Raw genomic sequence first — 15421 nt, 5'->3', positions numbered from 1 at the left:
AGGAGAAGACAATTGAAAAGGAATCCCCTAAGGCTAGTATGCAAGAGAAAACTAGCTCTATAAACTAGCTCTTAACCATGATTATGAGGGGCCAAGACATTTATAGTAGCCAAGATGAGGTTACTACTTCACCTTCCTCTAGTGAAAGTGAAGAAGCAAAAGGGGAAGAATCTAGTGTAGAAATCTACTCCCAAGAAGAAGGGGACCTTTTAATGGTCAGAAGGCTTCTAGGAGGTTAATCTTGTGATGTGACCCAATCTCAAAGATAGAATATTTTTCACACAAGGTGTAAAATTTTTTATAACACATGCTCTCTTATTGTAGATAGTGGTTCATGTTGCAATTGTTGCAGCACGAGATTAGTCTCTAAGTTGAGCCTTGCTATCACTCCCCATCCAAAGCCTTACAAACTTCAATGGCTCAATGAACAAGGGGAGATAATAGTCAATCAACAAGCGAAAGTACCCTTCTCCATTGGAACATATAAGGATGAAGTGATTTGTGATGTAGTTCCTATGGAGGCAGGACACCTTTTCTTAGGTAGGCCATGGCAATATGATAGGAAAATAATCTATAATCACCTAACTAATGAGATAAACCTCACCCTCCTTGGAAAAAAATTTGTGTTGCATCCTCAAACACCTTCACAGGTGGCCAAAGATCAACTAACTATGAAAGATAAAAGAGATGAGGAAGAAAAACTAGAAAAACAAGGATAGTAAGGCCTTGTCTTCAAAGGCTAAGGGGAAGGAAAAAGAGGAAAAGGATTCCTCCAAGAAGATTGTTAAGAAAGAAAATCATTTTGCAACAAAAGGTGGTATTAAAAGAGCACTCCTTCTTAAACAATCCTTCTACCTTTTGCTATCAAGGGAAACATCCCTTAGCACTGCCATACCTCTTGAGCTTGAGGTTATTCCTCAAGTAAAGGAGTTGTTGGGTGAGGGTTTGTTTCATAAGAGCTTAACTCCTTGTGCTTTGTTGGTTCCCAAAATAGGTATTATGAGGCTCTGAATCCCTATGATAGGTGGTATGATGAATGTGTTAAGTGGTGCAACCCTCTTTTGTAAAATCACCCATGCATCCAACATCTTCATGATTCACATACATAGGGACTCATTAGGTAGGTTTATTCTTATTTTAAGTTTCAATACAAACTTAGGTGCTCACATGAGACACCTTAGGTTTGTCGTACTTTTAGGTAGGAGTAATCAACATAAAAATACAAAAAAAAAATGTATGTTTTATTGCATTACTTTCCTTAATTTTTTAAATAGTGATCAAGGGGATCTCACGGAACCTAAGAGAATAAAGTTCATTCCCGAGTGGCCCACTCCACCAAGTATAAGAAAAATTTAGGGCTTTCATGACTTAACAAACTTTTACAAAAGGTTTGTCCCATGTTTTTCTATACTTGTAGCACCACTCATTGAGTTAGTGAGGAACCATGTTCCCTCATGAGAAGATGCCTAGGAAAGGGGTTTTCAGACCTTACCCTACTCCAACATACAAAACACCACTAATATATATGTTTTTATTCAAGAACCTTTGGATTTGAGGTCAAATCCTTTTCAAGGGGGAGGGAATGATGCAATCCTACCCCCCCAAGGGCATTGGATAGAAGACTCCAAGAAGGTTGGGCCAGAGATGCAGGAGAAGGCCCTAGGATTCTCATGAGCCTTAGGGTAGATTTTAGGCCCATGGGCTAGGTATGAGCCCACTTATCTTTGTACACATTAGATTAATGTTTCATTATTTTTGGGCCTTGTATTTAGGGCTCCATAGTGTAGGAAGGGTATGCTAGTAATATAGGATTTTTCTGCCCTTGTATGTTAGGGCACCTAAACTAGTTTTTGTATTAGGGGGAGTTTTAGAATTTCACATGCATTAAGTGCACTATTTGATGTGTGTGTGTTGGGAAATAAATTTAATTGAATTGGGAGAAGCCCAATCTAATTAAATTTTGGACCATCTTAAGGGGGAGGTGAACATTTTCTTACTACACCCCGTTGCCACATCAAATAGTCACACTTTGTGCATGTCCTTCATGCTTTACATGCCTCACGACACCTAAGCACACTTAGTGGAGAATCTTTGACTTGATCTTGGATTAGTGGGCTGAATGATAACTAAAATTCACTAATCATAATTAGTGAAATTTTGGCTCCACCAATTCAAATTCAAATTCAAGTGAAATTTCAATAGAAATTCAAATTTCCCTCCAATTTTGTGTGGCACTTAGGCTATAAATAGAGGCCTTGTGTATGCATTTTTTCAAATTTGATCATTTGAGAATTACACTTCAAAGTTCAGACCTCATTTGAGGCATAAAATTTCGTGTTCCTTCTCTCCTTCTCCCTCCACTCATCTTCTCCTACCTTCAAGCTCTTATCCATGACTTCCTATGGTGGTGAGCTTGTTCTTGACTCATCTTCTCCTTGAAGTGGCATCTCTAATCATCTTTCTTCCCTCTCCTTTCCACTTCCATTGATCTTCAAGAAGCAAAGGACTCCATTGATGAAAAAGATCCAAGGCCTACAAGCTCCATATGGAGCTACATCAGATGCCATGAACAGCACGACTATAAATAAGATATTGGAATCTATACTTTAAAAGATTCAAAATTTATTCTTGGGGGTAGATCTCTTCACTATATTCTTCCCCTTTTGCTTCTTCACTTTCACTAGAGGAAGGTGAAGTAGTAGCCTCATCTTGGCTACTACAAATGTCTTGGCCCCTCATAATCATGGTTTTCTTGGTGGGGCATTGAGAAGTAATGTGTCCTCTTCCAAGACATTTAAAGCACTTCATGAAGCTAGTCTTCTCTTGCATACTAGCCTTAAGGGGTTGCTTTTCTATTGTCTTCCCTTTATCATCTTTGAGCTTAGAAGGTGTCACCCCTAAGATGCCTTGACCTTGGTCTTTCTTCAGATAAGAGTGAGAGCCATAAGATTTTGAAGTAGACTTCCTTTTAAGTTGTTGCTCTATCCTTATTTCCCAATCTAAGTTAGCCTCTACATTGTCCTTCCCATGGAAGTATGAGAGGTTAATGTTAGCCTCTTGAGGCTTTCTTTCCTTTTCTTTCCTATGGGAGTGAGGTCTAAGATATGACCTATGCATTCCTTCATAATAGTCACGAAGTTCTTCCTATGGAAGAGAAAGAGCACGAAATTTTGTGCCTCAAAAGAGGTCTGAACTTTTAAGTGTACTTCTCAAATGATCAAAGTCAAAAAAATGCACACACATGACCTCTATTTATAGCCTAAGTGTCACACAAAATTGGAGGGAAATTTCAATTTCTATTCAAATTTCACTTGAATTTAAATTGAATTTGTGGAGCCAAATTTAACTAATTATGATTAGTGAATTTTAGCTATGGTTCATCCCACTAATCCAAGATCAAGTCCAAGATTCTCCGCTAAGTGTGCTTAGGTGTCATGAGACATGTAAAGCATGAAGGACATGCACAAAATATGACTATATGATGTGGCAAGCTATGTGATAAATATTTCCATAATGTATTTTTCTTATGTCTTTGTTATCCGTATTTCATTTAAAATGTGATAACTTACTCATCATGTGTTGTTTGTGTTTGGATCCTATGATGATTTTGAACCTTGTGTTTGTGGGAGCAAATGACTAGGTGAATTGCTTTAAAGAACTTCGTACTAGAAGATGCCGAGACACAATGCTCTGATAGGATGTGACATTGGGGTACGAGTTTATGTTTAAATTGCATGATGTTTCGAACATGTTATTTTACTTTATTTTATTTTGTTGTTTAACTTGAGTTCTTTTGTAAAATTGAACGGCCTTATTTTAAGTCGAAAATATTTATGATAAGTTTTATTTGGTAATAGTGATGCGAATGTGGATCTTTTACCTACGTGGATTTATTTATTATGGTTTAGGATTACTGAACATATTATCTTTTAATGTTTACTCAAAATATTTAATATAATCATCTTCTTATGTAGTGGCTTTCAATATGTTTTTTGCTTGACGATATATTTGCATTAATAAATTGAAAGATAAGTATAGATTGAAAGATTTTGTGGTACTTTAAATTTTTGAGTTGAAGTGTCAACTTTATCATTAGCAGTTGCCTTCTCTTCAATTGGAATTGCATCATTGTTAACTCTAATCACATTTTAAAAAATAGTCATATAATTATATATATAAATAAAGTTAACTATTAATATATTTAATAATATTAGATTAGATACTAACTTGTTAAGACATCTTTGCCAAACAATTTTGTAAATATTCAAAATTTAAAAAATTAAATGGTTCACAAATGTTCAAGTATATTAGACATTTATTGAATCGAATCAATGATCGTCGACAAATTAATATTTTGATCCAATAGTATGGAAGCAATGACTTCCAAGATTATTTTGATGATGCCAAAGAATCAAGAGTTAAGCAAGTTCCAAAGAATCAGGAGTCAAAAAGCTTCAAGAATCAAGTTTCAAAGAATCAAGATTCAAGAATAATCAAGTTTCAAGATTCAATCAAGTTTCAAGAATCCAGATTCAAGAATAATCAAGATCAAGATTCAAGACTCAAGATTCAAGAATCAAGAGAAGACTCAATCAAGATAAGTACTAAAAAAGTTTTTCAAAACATTGAGTAGCACAAGAATTTTTTATAAAATCTTTTACCAAAGAGTTTTACTCTCTGGTAATCGATTACCAGAAGGTAGTAATCGATTACCAGTAGCCAACATTGTTTTCAAAACTGATTTACAAAGCTGTAATCAATTACCATAATCTTGTAATTGATTAAGAATGTTTTAAAATGTTAGATTTCAAATTTCAAGAGTCACAACTAGTGATAAAACATTTTCAAATAATTTTAAACTTGTGTAATCGATTACACAATACTTGTAATCGATTACCAGTGTTTCTAAATGTTTTGATTTTCAAATTTAAACATGAAGAGTCACATCTGTTGATGTGTAATCGATTACGCTATAATGGTAATCGATTACTAGTGACTGATTTCGAAAAATAAATTTCCAAAAGTCATAATTCTTAAAGTGACTTGTTTCTGAAAATTTTTTCAAAAGTCACAACTTTTTAAGTGACTAGTTTTCAAAAGAGTCACAATTTTTAAAAGGTGACTAGTTTTAAAGAAATTGCCAAGAGTCACAAACTTTAACTTGAATCATCAAATGATTATAAATATGTGACCATGGCATGAATTTCATATACAACTAAGACTGATTTCTTTCATTCAAAAAGGCTGATTTCTTTCATTCATTTCTCTTCATCTTTCTAAGAGTTTTTGTTCAATACTTTCTTTCTCTTTCAAGAAAAGTTCATTGACCAAAAACTTGTGCTATTCTTTTTCTTCATTCACTTATTTCTCTTGTCAAAAGATTCAAAGGACTAACCGCCTGAGAATTCTTTTGTTTCTTCCCTTCTCTCTCTGGACAAAATATTTCAAAGGACTAACCGCCTGAGATATCTTATGTTTCTTACAAAAGATTTCAACAGACTAATCACCTGAGATATCTTTTTCCCTTTCCCCTTATTGATGTAAGCTCCATTGGAGCTTGTGGGCCTAGGATCTTCTTCATCAATGGATTCCTTTGCTTCTTGGAAGATGAATGGCAACGGAATGGAGAAGGAAGAGAGAGAGGAGATGCCACTTCAATGAGAACATGAGTCTAGAAGAAGCTCACCATCATAGGAGGCCATCGATAAAAGCTTGGAGGAAGAAAGAGATGAATGAAGGGAGAGGAAGAAAAGAGCACAAAATTTTGTGCTCTAAAAGAGCTCTGAAATCTGAAGTTTAATATTCAAATGATAAAAGTTGAAAAAATGCACACACATGACCTCTATTTATAGCCTAAGTGTCACACAAAATTGGAGGGAAATTTGAATTTCAATTCAAATTCACTTGAATTTGAAATTGAATTTGTGGAACCAAACTTTGGAGCCAAAATTTCGCTAATTATGATTAGTGAATTTTAGTTATGGTTCAGCCCACTAATCCAAGATTAATTCCAAGATTCTCCACTAAGTGTGCTTAGGTGTCATGAGGCATGTAAAGCATGAAGGACATGCACAAAGTGTGACTATATGATGTGACAATGGGGTGTAGTAAGCAAATGCTCACCTCCCCCTCTAAAATTTAATTGGATTGGGCTTCTACCAATTCAATTAAATTTTATTTCCCAACACACACATCAAATATTCACTTAGTGCATGTAAAATTACAAAACTACCCCTAATACAAAAAAACAAGTCTAGGTGCCCTAAAATACAATGGCTGAAAAATCCTATATTTCTAGGGTACCCTACCTACATTATAGAGCCCTAAATACAAGGATCAAATATAATGACATCCTAGTCTAATATGTACAAAGATAATTGGACCCTACCTTGGCCCATGGGCTCAGAAATCTACCCTGAGGTTCATGAGAACCCTAGGGCCTTCTTCAGCAGCTCTAGCCCAATCCTCTTGGAGCCTCTTGCTTATGGCTCTAGTGACTGGTCCCTTCCTAGGGAGGATTGCATCATCCCCTTCCCCTTGAAGAGGATTTGACCTCAAATCTGTTGGTTCCTCCTCCTCAATATCAGCTCCACCTGCAAAAGGAATTAAATCAGAAATGTTAAAAGTGGTGCTGACTCCATACTCTTCTGGGAGGTCCAACCTATAGGCATTATTATTGATCCTCTCCAAAACCTGAAAAGGTCCATCCCCTCTAGGGCTAAGCTTGGATTTCCTTTTAGTATGGAATCTATCCTTCCTAAGATGGAGCCAAACCCAGTCACCGTCATTAAGAACTAGCTCTTTTCTTCCTCTATTGCCTTTAGTTGAATACACCTTTGTTTGGTTTTCTATTTGGTTCTTAACCCTCTCATGCAACTTCTTTACAAACTCTAACCTAGATTCCCCTTCTTTATGTATAAAAGAAGTGTCCAGTGGGAGGGGAATGAGGTTTAACGATGTTAGGGGATTGAACCCATAAACAAACTTAAAAGGGGATTACTTGGTGGTTCTATGAACCCCCTTATTGTAGGCAAATTCTACATGAGGAAGATACTCATCCCAAGACTTATGGTTGCCTTTTAGAAGAGCCCTTTAAAGGATGGATAAAGACCTATTCACTACCTCTGTTTGCCCATCAGTTTGTGGATGACAAGTGGTAGAGAAAAGAAGTTTAGATCCTAGCCCATGAGGTTTTCCAGAAGTGGCTAAGGAACTTAACATCTCTATTTGACACAATGGTCCTAGGCGAACCATGGAGTCTCACAACTTCCCTGAAAAAGAGTTTTGAGAAGTGGGAAGCATCATCCACCTTGTGGCATGGTATAAAGTGTGCCATCTTGCTAAACCTATCCACCAACACAAAGATAGAGTCTACACCTCTTTGAGTTCTAGGAAGCCCAAGGACAAAGTCCATACTAATGTCTACCCAAGGTGCAGAGGGGAATGGGTAAAGGTGTGTATAGCCCATGAGGCATCACGCTAGACTTGGCTTGTAAACAAGCCACACACCTAGTGCAATGCTTATGGACATCTTTCTTCATACGGGGCCAATGAAACTTTTCTTTGAGTAAGACAAGGGTCTTGTCTATCCCAAAGTGGCCCATGAGCCCACCCTCATGGCTCTCTTTCACAAGTAATTTTCTAATGGATCCTTCGGTTATGCAAAGTTTTCCCTCTTTGAACAAATACCCTTCAGCCAAATAGAATCCATCTTGGGCCTTTTTCCCACAACTCTCGTAAATGGGAGAGAAATGTTCATCTAAAGCATACAAGTCCCTAATATTATCAAATCCTAAAATTTGGGCTCCTAGGGAGCAAAACAATGTGTGTCTCCTAGAGAGGGCATCAGCTACCACATTTGTTGTTCCCTTTTTGTATTTGATAACATATGGAAATTGCTCTAGGTACTCTACCCATTTTGCATGCCTCTTGTTTAACTTGCTTTTCCATCTAATGTACTTAAGTGATTGATGATCACTATGAATGACAAATTCCTTGGAAACAAGGTAATGTTCCCAAGTTTGGAGGGCTCTTATTAAGGCATAAAGCTCTTTATCATAGGTGGGGTAGTTGAGTGTGGCACTATGAAGTTTTTCACTAAAATAAGCAATAAGGTGCCCACCTTGTAACAATACAACTCCAACTCCCACTCCAGAGGCATCACATTCTAGCTCAAAAGTTTTAGAAAAGTCAGGAAGAGCTAGAATAGGTGCCTTAGTAAGCTTTTCTTTGAGAAAAGCAAAGGCTTGCTCTTGTTTTTCACCCCAGGTAAATGCCACATTCTTCTTCACTAGCTCATTGAGAGGTGATGCAATTGTAGAGAAATTAGGAACGAACCTTCTATAGAAGCTTGCTAACCCATGGAAGCTCCTAATATCTCCCACACTTTTTTAGGTGGGCCATTCTTGGATGGCCTTGATTTTCTCAGGGTCCACTTGGACCCCATTTCTACCAACTACAAACCCTAAGAAAACTATATTATCTACACAAAAAGTACACTTCTCTATATTTGCATAGAGGGTGTTTTTCCTAAGGACTGAAAGAACTTGCCTGAGATGTCCTAAGTGATCATCTAGGCTCCTACTGTATACTAAAATATCATCAAAATAAACAACTACAAATATACCTATGAAATCCCTTAAGACATGATGCATAAGCCTCATAAAGGTGCTTGGTGCATTAGTGAGCCCAAAAGGCATCACTAGCCATTCATACAAACCAAACTTGGTCTTGAAAGCGGTTTTCCACTCATCACCCTTTTTCATCTTGATTTGGTGATACCCACTTTTAAGATCAATTTTTGAAAAGATATTGGCACCATGCAACTCATCAAGCAAATCATCAAGTCTAGGAGTGGGGTGCCTATACTTTACAGTGATGTTGTTGATGGCTCTGCAATCTGTACACATTCTCCACGTATCATCCTTTTTGGGCACCAACAACACTAGCACAACACATGGGCTTAGGCTCTCTTGGACCCAGCCCTTTTCCAACAATTCTTTAACCTGAGACTCTATCTCCTTAGTCTCCTGAGGGTTAGTCCTATAGGCTGGCCTATTAGGAAGGCTTGCTCCTAGGACTAAATCTATTTGGTGTTCTATTCCCCTTAAAGGAGGTAGCCCATGAGGTATCTCTTTGGGAAATATATCACCAAATTCATGTAAGAGTTCTTGGACCTTTGGGGGTAAGGTCTCAAATGTAGGAATTGTGGTAGTGCTAAGGGATATTTCCCTTGATAGGAGAAGGTAGAAATATTTTTTAAGAATGAGTGCTCTTTTAATATCACCTTTTGTTGCAAAATGATTTTCCTTCTTAACAATCTTCTTGGAGGAATCATTTTCCTCTTTTTCCTTCCCCTTGGCCTTTGAAGACAAGGCCTTACTATCCTTCTTTTTCTTTTGTTTTTCTAGTTTTTCTTCCTCATCCCTTTTATCTTTCATAGTTAGTTGATCTTTGGCCACCTGTGAAGGTGTTTGAGGATGCAACACAAATTTAGTGCCAAGATGGGTGAGGGTAATCTCATTAGTTAGGCCATTGTAAATGATTTTCCTATCAAATTGTCACGGCCTTCCTAAAAGAATATGTCCTGCCTCTATGGGAACTATATCACAATTAACTTCATCCTTATATGTCCCAATGGAGACAGGTACCTTCATTTGTTGGTTAACTATCATTTCCCCTTGCTTTTTGAGCCATTGAAGTTTATAAGGTTTTGGGTGGGGAATGATAGTGAGGTTGATCGAGGCCATACCCGAATCAAATAAACATGAAAATGCAGTAACTAGGAAGTGATCCTAGGTCGTTTCCCAACGAGCAGTGACAAACCAAATGTTCATAATATACTTGCAGTAACAGTAACAGTAACGATTGGGGGGGGGGGGTTTGTTTGTTTTGTGATTAAAGCTGCTCTGAAATCTGATGGTGGAGGCAACTGGCACATAGTTTCTTAAATCTCTCCCAGTACTCATACAGGCTCTCTACACTAAGTTGTCTAATACCTGAGATATCCTTCCTGATGGTTGTGGTCCTGGAAGCAGGGAAAATTTTTTCTAAGAATACTCTCTTAAGGTCATCCCAGCTCGTGATGGACCTTGGAGCAAGGTAATACAGTCAGTCCTTTGCCACTCCCTCTAATGAATGAGGAAAAGCCTTCAGAAATATGTGATCCTCTTGGACATCTGGGGGTTTCATGGTGGAGCAGACAATATGAAATTCCTTCAAATGTTTGTGCGGGTCTTCACCTGCAAGGCCATGAAACTTTGGAAGAAAATGAATTAGTCCAGTTTTAAGAACATATGGGACATCCTCATCAGGGTATTGGATGCACAAGCTTTCGTAGGTGAAATCAGGTGCAGCCATTTCCCTTAGAGTCCTCTCACGGGGTGGAGGTTGTGTCATGTTCTCAGAATGTGCAAAATCAGAATGCTTAGAATCAGAATGCTCAGAATCAGAATGCTCAAAATTATAATGCTCAAGATCAGGATGTTCAAAATCACCAATAACAGAATGCACAGATTCACCAGTAATGGAATGCTCAGAATGATCAAAAGGTATAAAATGATGCCTAACTAATCTATGAAATGTCCTATCTATCTCAGGATCAAAGGGTTGTAAGTCAGATGGATTGCCTCTAGTCATACACTACATTCAGCATGCACACAACTAGTTGCCTTGTCATGTAAATAAAGGTGTAGGTTTGAACTATAGCTACCCTCAAATGATATCCAAATGACTTGAAATTTTGTGAGCAACCTTATAAAATGATGAGAAGATAGCACAAAACATTTCAAACAAAAATTCAAAGTCTAACTATGAAAGCTAAAAATGGTAAGTTAAGAAAAATAAGTGAATAAAACTTGAAAAATAAAAAACTTTTGACAGAATCGCTTTTTTTGGACGATGGAGACCTCAGCCAGCCTATGGCAGGCTGCCACGGCGGAGGAAATTTTTTTCTACCCCAAATGCATATATAATAATTGCGATTCTGATAACCGGAGCAAAAGTTATGGCCGTTTGAAGTTTTGACAAACACAAAATTTGCTACTTTTTTGGAACTTTCAAATCTAACCAAACTAAAGGCTCTAGCTATTTTTCCCACAAAATATGGATTAAAAGAAGTTACCACAAAAAAATTCAGCCAAAAATAACAACCCTAGCTACTAAAACAAAAAATCACAAATAATTCAGCATGGGTGGTCGCTAAAATCCGTCTCTAATTGATTTCTACTACTACTCTATTTTGCCGCAAGCACAATCTTCACAGCAAAACACCCAAGACTGAAACAGGGGAAATGCTTAATGGGAAAACTGAAACAGAACACACACTAAACAAAATACCAGGACACTAAACAACACTAACACACATACTAACACAATACTAACAATTTAAACATAAAACACGAAAGAATTAAACACACAACACTAGCTAGCTATTATGAACCTTTGGACACTGCTCCCCGGCAACGGCGCCAAATTTGATCGAGGCCGTACCCGAATCAAATAAACATGAAAATGCAGTAACTAAGAAGTGATCCTAGGTCGTTTCCCAACGAGCAGTGACAAACCAAATGTTCATAATATACTTGCAGTAACAGTAACAGTAACGATTGGGGGGGGTTGTTTGTTTTGTGATTAAAGAGCAGAACAAGTAAACTGGAATACGAAACTACTAATATTAAAAACGGGTTGTTTCCTCTGATTCATAAGCCTTTCTCTTATCCTGGGTTATGGAGAATTTGTCCCTAACAGTCAACCACTTAATCCAACCCTATTTTAATTTACTAAGCGAAAATCAACTTAGGGTTTTCAATACGTGATTAGGCACCACATACACCAGTTAGCCCTTCGTCCATTAAGCATGAACGCAAGTTAGGCTCAGAGGCAATTAATCGAACATGAAGCGTGCACTGATTAATATTCACAAATTTGGGATACTGGTGAAGGGAGAACTGCCAGGAAACCACATTACAAGCGAAACCTCAAAGAGAGTTGGGCTTCGTCCTCAAAAGGAAACAACACCAGAAAATCTAGCCTTCCATGGATTCAAACAGAAAACGCAATTAAAAACGTAAATGAACAGAAACGTAAACGAACAAAAATGTAAAATGGAACAGAAACGTAAATGAGAGTAGAAGAAGAAGCAAGAACGAAATTGTAATTAGAAGCAGAAAACGTAAAATTGCATTACGAACTCAGAAGCATCAAAGCAGAAAAACGAAAACCCTAAAACAAAAGCTCTGAATAATGAATAGCATAACAGAATGCCTTGCACGAATCCCAAGGCTGCTATTTAAAAAGAGTCACTCAAAGTCACTGGGCCCTATTACAATACTCTGGCCCAAAACGAAATAAACACTGAACAACATAAAATAAAATTGCGAAATTTCCTAATTAACTAAGGTAAGCGCTGCTTAATTTGCCCTCTTCAAGTCCATAACCAAAATCCGGATTAAGCCCAATGTTTCATTAATTCCTGAAATTAGATTAAAAACATCAAATTAGCTAAATGAGCCCAAATAATAAAACTGCCTGATTAATTGACAATTAAGACCAATCAGTAATTAAATTGGTGCAAAAGGGGTTTAGAAAATAGAAGAAAATGATGGCACATCAAAACCCTCCATACTTAGCCTTTTGCACTCCTGGGCAAAATGAAACAAAGAACAAAATCCAAGGGTATCAAAGAGAGACTAATGAAAACATTCACATATTTCTCAATGAACATCAAGGAATGAAAGTAATGGGTAACATCTAACATAAGGAGATCTGAAAAGTCAAGACATTCATGAAAATCATCCAAGCAACCCAATCATGGCAAAATAGTCCACCAATAGAGGGCATACCCTTGAAAGCTAAGGGTAGCCAATGGAACTTTTCTCTCTTTAGTAATATGATGGCAAGCAAAGAGTTGTTCAACCTTCATTTCCCAATCTAAGTAGGCCTCAACATTATCTTTTCCATGGAAATATGGGAGGCTAATGTTAACCTCTTGAGGTCTTCTATCCTTTTCTCTTCTTTGGGAGTGATGTTTAGTATGTGAACTATGGCGCCCTCTATGATAGTCGCTAAGTTCTTCACTTAAACTTTTGCAAGAGTCATGACTACTATAGGAGGCATGTTTTTCTCTTTTCATTTCTTTCATTATTTTTCTTATTTCTTCCTCTCTTATTTTCTCTCTTTCATCTTGACTTATTTCTTCCACTCTTTTTTTACCTTTTGCTTTTCTCTCTTGTTTTTCTTTCCATAACTTAAGGAATCACAACTCATCTAATATCTTATACAAGGGGTCCTTAGGAGTAGAACCCTCACCATTAACACTAGATGAAGAATGAAGACTCATGTTGGTTCCTAAGTTATGGTTCTTTCTTGTTGGGGGTTTGAAAACAAAAGGTAAAAGAAACTATGGTTGAAACTAGCCAAAATAAGCACTAAAAGAGGTGTGAAAGATAAGGTAAAAACTAATTGGTAAAAGACAAGCTACCTAGGTGGTTTGACAATGGAGAGTAAAGGAAATAAGCTATGAAAGTAAGCAAGAAATTAAAGTGCAAGAAATACAAACTAGGCGGATCCTAAGAGTGTTTGGATGACCTCATTTAAGGTTCCCAACAAAACACTCACTATCCTAAGAGAAAATTGCCTAAAATTATTACACACAAATGGAAGTAGGTTGACCTATTGGAGACTCCCAACTTACTTCCAATTAAAGGCCTTTTTGTTACAAAATTTGAAAGCAAAGCAAATTTCCAATTACAAAATTACAAAAAAAAAAAAGTCCTTAATTGTGCTGGCTATTCCCTCTTTGGTGTTTCACTCAATTTGGAGTGCTTCTTAGTCCAATAGCTCTTAAGGTGGTTGGCCCCTTGCTTCTTGACTCAAATTCTTAAAGGTATGGCACCAATCCTCCTTTCCAATTCCCTATATGGCAACTCACAAGCAAGGAAAGAAAGAGACAAGCAATAACCAAAGACAAAAAAAAATTGAAATGAAAGCTAAACCAATAGAGTTTTAACAAGACAAATTTTCAAGGATTATTCAACAATTAAAGCAATGAAAAGCACACAAAAGCAAGCTAGGACTCAAAGAGAAACTGAGAATGGCTCTAGAGTAGAGTAGAAAAACTAAAAAAAAAGAAAAAGAAAAAAAGACTCAAGAAACATCTAGTTTTGGCACTTGTTTTAACAATAATTTTCAATTGAAGCTTCAGAACTAGGATTGGTATAAAATAGGCACCAATTATAGAACAAATTTTGAGCCAAAACAAAAAGCACACTTCACTTTCACTTTTTTTTTCCTGGACACTGATTTTTCTGTTAACTTGTGTGATTTTTCTTATTTTTTTTCTTTAATCCAAAATCGCTTGGTTCTTTTTTTATAATTTTGGTCCAGATGTCTAGAAAATTCAATAAAAATTTCAGCTCAAAACATGTAGTGACCAATTCCCAGTAATTTATACAAGTTTGTATGTTCAAGTTGCCAGCACCAGTGATTTCAACCTAGAAATCAAGAGTAGTGTTTATGTTGCTTAAGGCTTGGATAGTTACAATTTGTGTTTGCTTATGCTCAATTATCTTGAATAACACAATTCAAGAGAGCTTAAGACTTATTTGATTCACAAATCCAGACACTACTTAGCACCACAACTCAACTTCATCATAGGCATCATGTAGGAAACTTAGAAAACAAAAAAAAAAAGAGTTCAACAACAAGACTACTTCTAGGAATTGATTTAGAACATGTTATGAACTAAATAACATGCATGAATTAGACTCAAAATTCAAAAGATAGGCTAAGAATGACAAGAATGCATGAAAAAATGTATATAGAATTCAATCAACAAAATAAAAATTCAACACAAACTTAGAACATAATGTGACAATTACTATGACTAAACATGACTCTAAGACAACATGGATTAAGTGATTTACACTTAGATTTTTGTGTTTTTTTTCTAATCAATATTTTGGAAGAAAATTTAGATCTAAGGTTAAGCACCAGAATATTATGAATGAAAAATGATAGAACCTAAAATCAACACAAAAACATGTTTCAAGAGTAGATCTACAAAATTTGAACCATAGAAATGCAAGAACAAGTGTAGATCTAAGATTTAATCGGTTTATTTTTTTTTTTTTGAATCTACTCTAAACAGCACCAAACCACAAGACAATGGAGGATATACATGGAGAATAAGATGAAGAACAAGGAATTAAAGAGAATTCACTGAACAAAAAGATAGAGGATGCAAAAGAACATCACCTAGATGAAGATGCTCTTGATACCACATGATGTAAGTTCCATTGGAGCTTGTAGGCCTAGGATCTTCTTCATCAATGGATTCCTTTGCTTCTTGGAAGATGAATGGCAGCAAAATGGAGAAGGAAGAGAGAGAGGAGACGTCACTTCAAGGGGAAGATGAGTCTAG

General features: G+C 36.5%; 1 non-coding gene across 1 annotated transcript; it reads left to right on the top strand.

The window, feature by feature from the left end:
• The first annotated feature begins 9913 nt into the window (after positions 1-9913).
• Positions 9914-10020, top strand: LOC114404365. Its single transcript, XR_003664939.1, has one exon. It is a non-coding gene; the product is annotated as a small nucleolar RNA R71 (small nucleolar RNA).
• The last annotated feature ends 5401 nt before the right edge of the window (positions 10021-15421 follow it).

The sequence above is a fragment of the Glycine soja genome, unplaced genomic scaffold (assembly GCF_004193775.1).
Source record: "Glycine soja cultivar W05 unplaced genomic scaffold, ASM419377v2 tig00026871_1_pilon_223794_404867, whole genome shotgun sequence".
NCBI classification, from domain to species: domain Eukaryota; kingdom Viridiplantae; phylum Streptophyta; class Magnoliopsida; order Fabales; family Fabaceae; genus Glycine; species Glycine soja.
The sequence above is the reverse complement of the archived record's forward strand: the minus strand, read 5'-3'. Positions and strand labels throughout refer to the sequence as shown.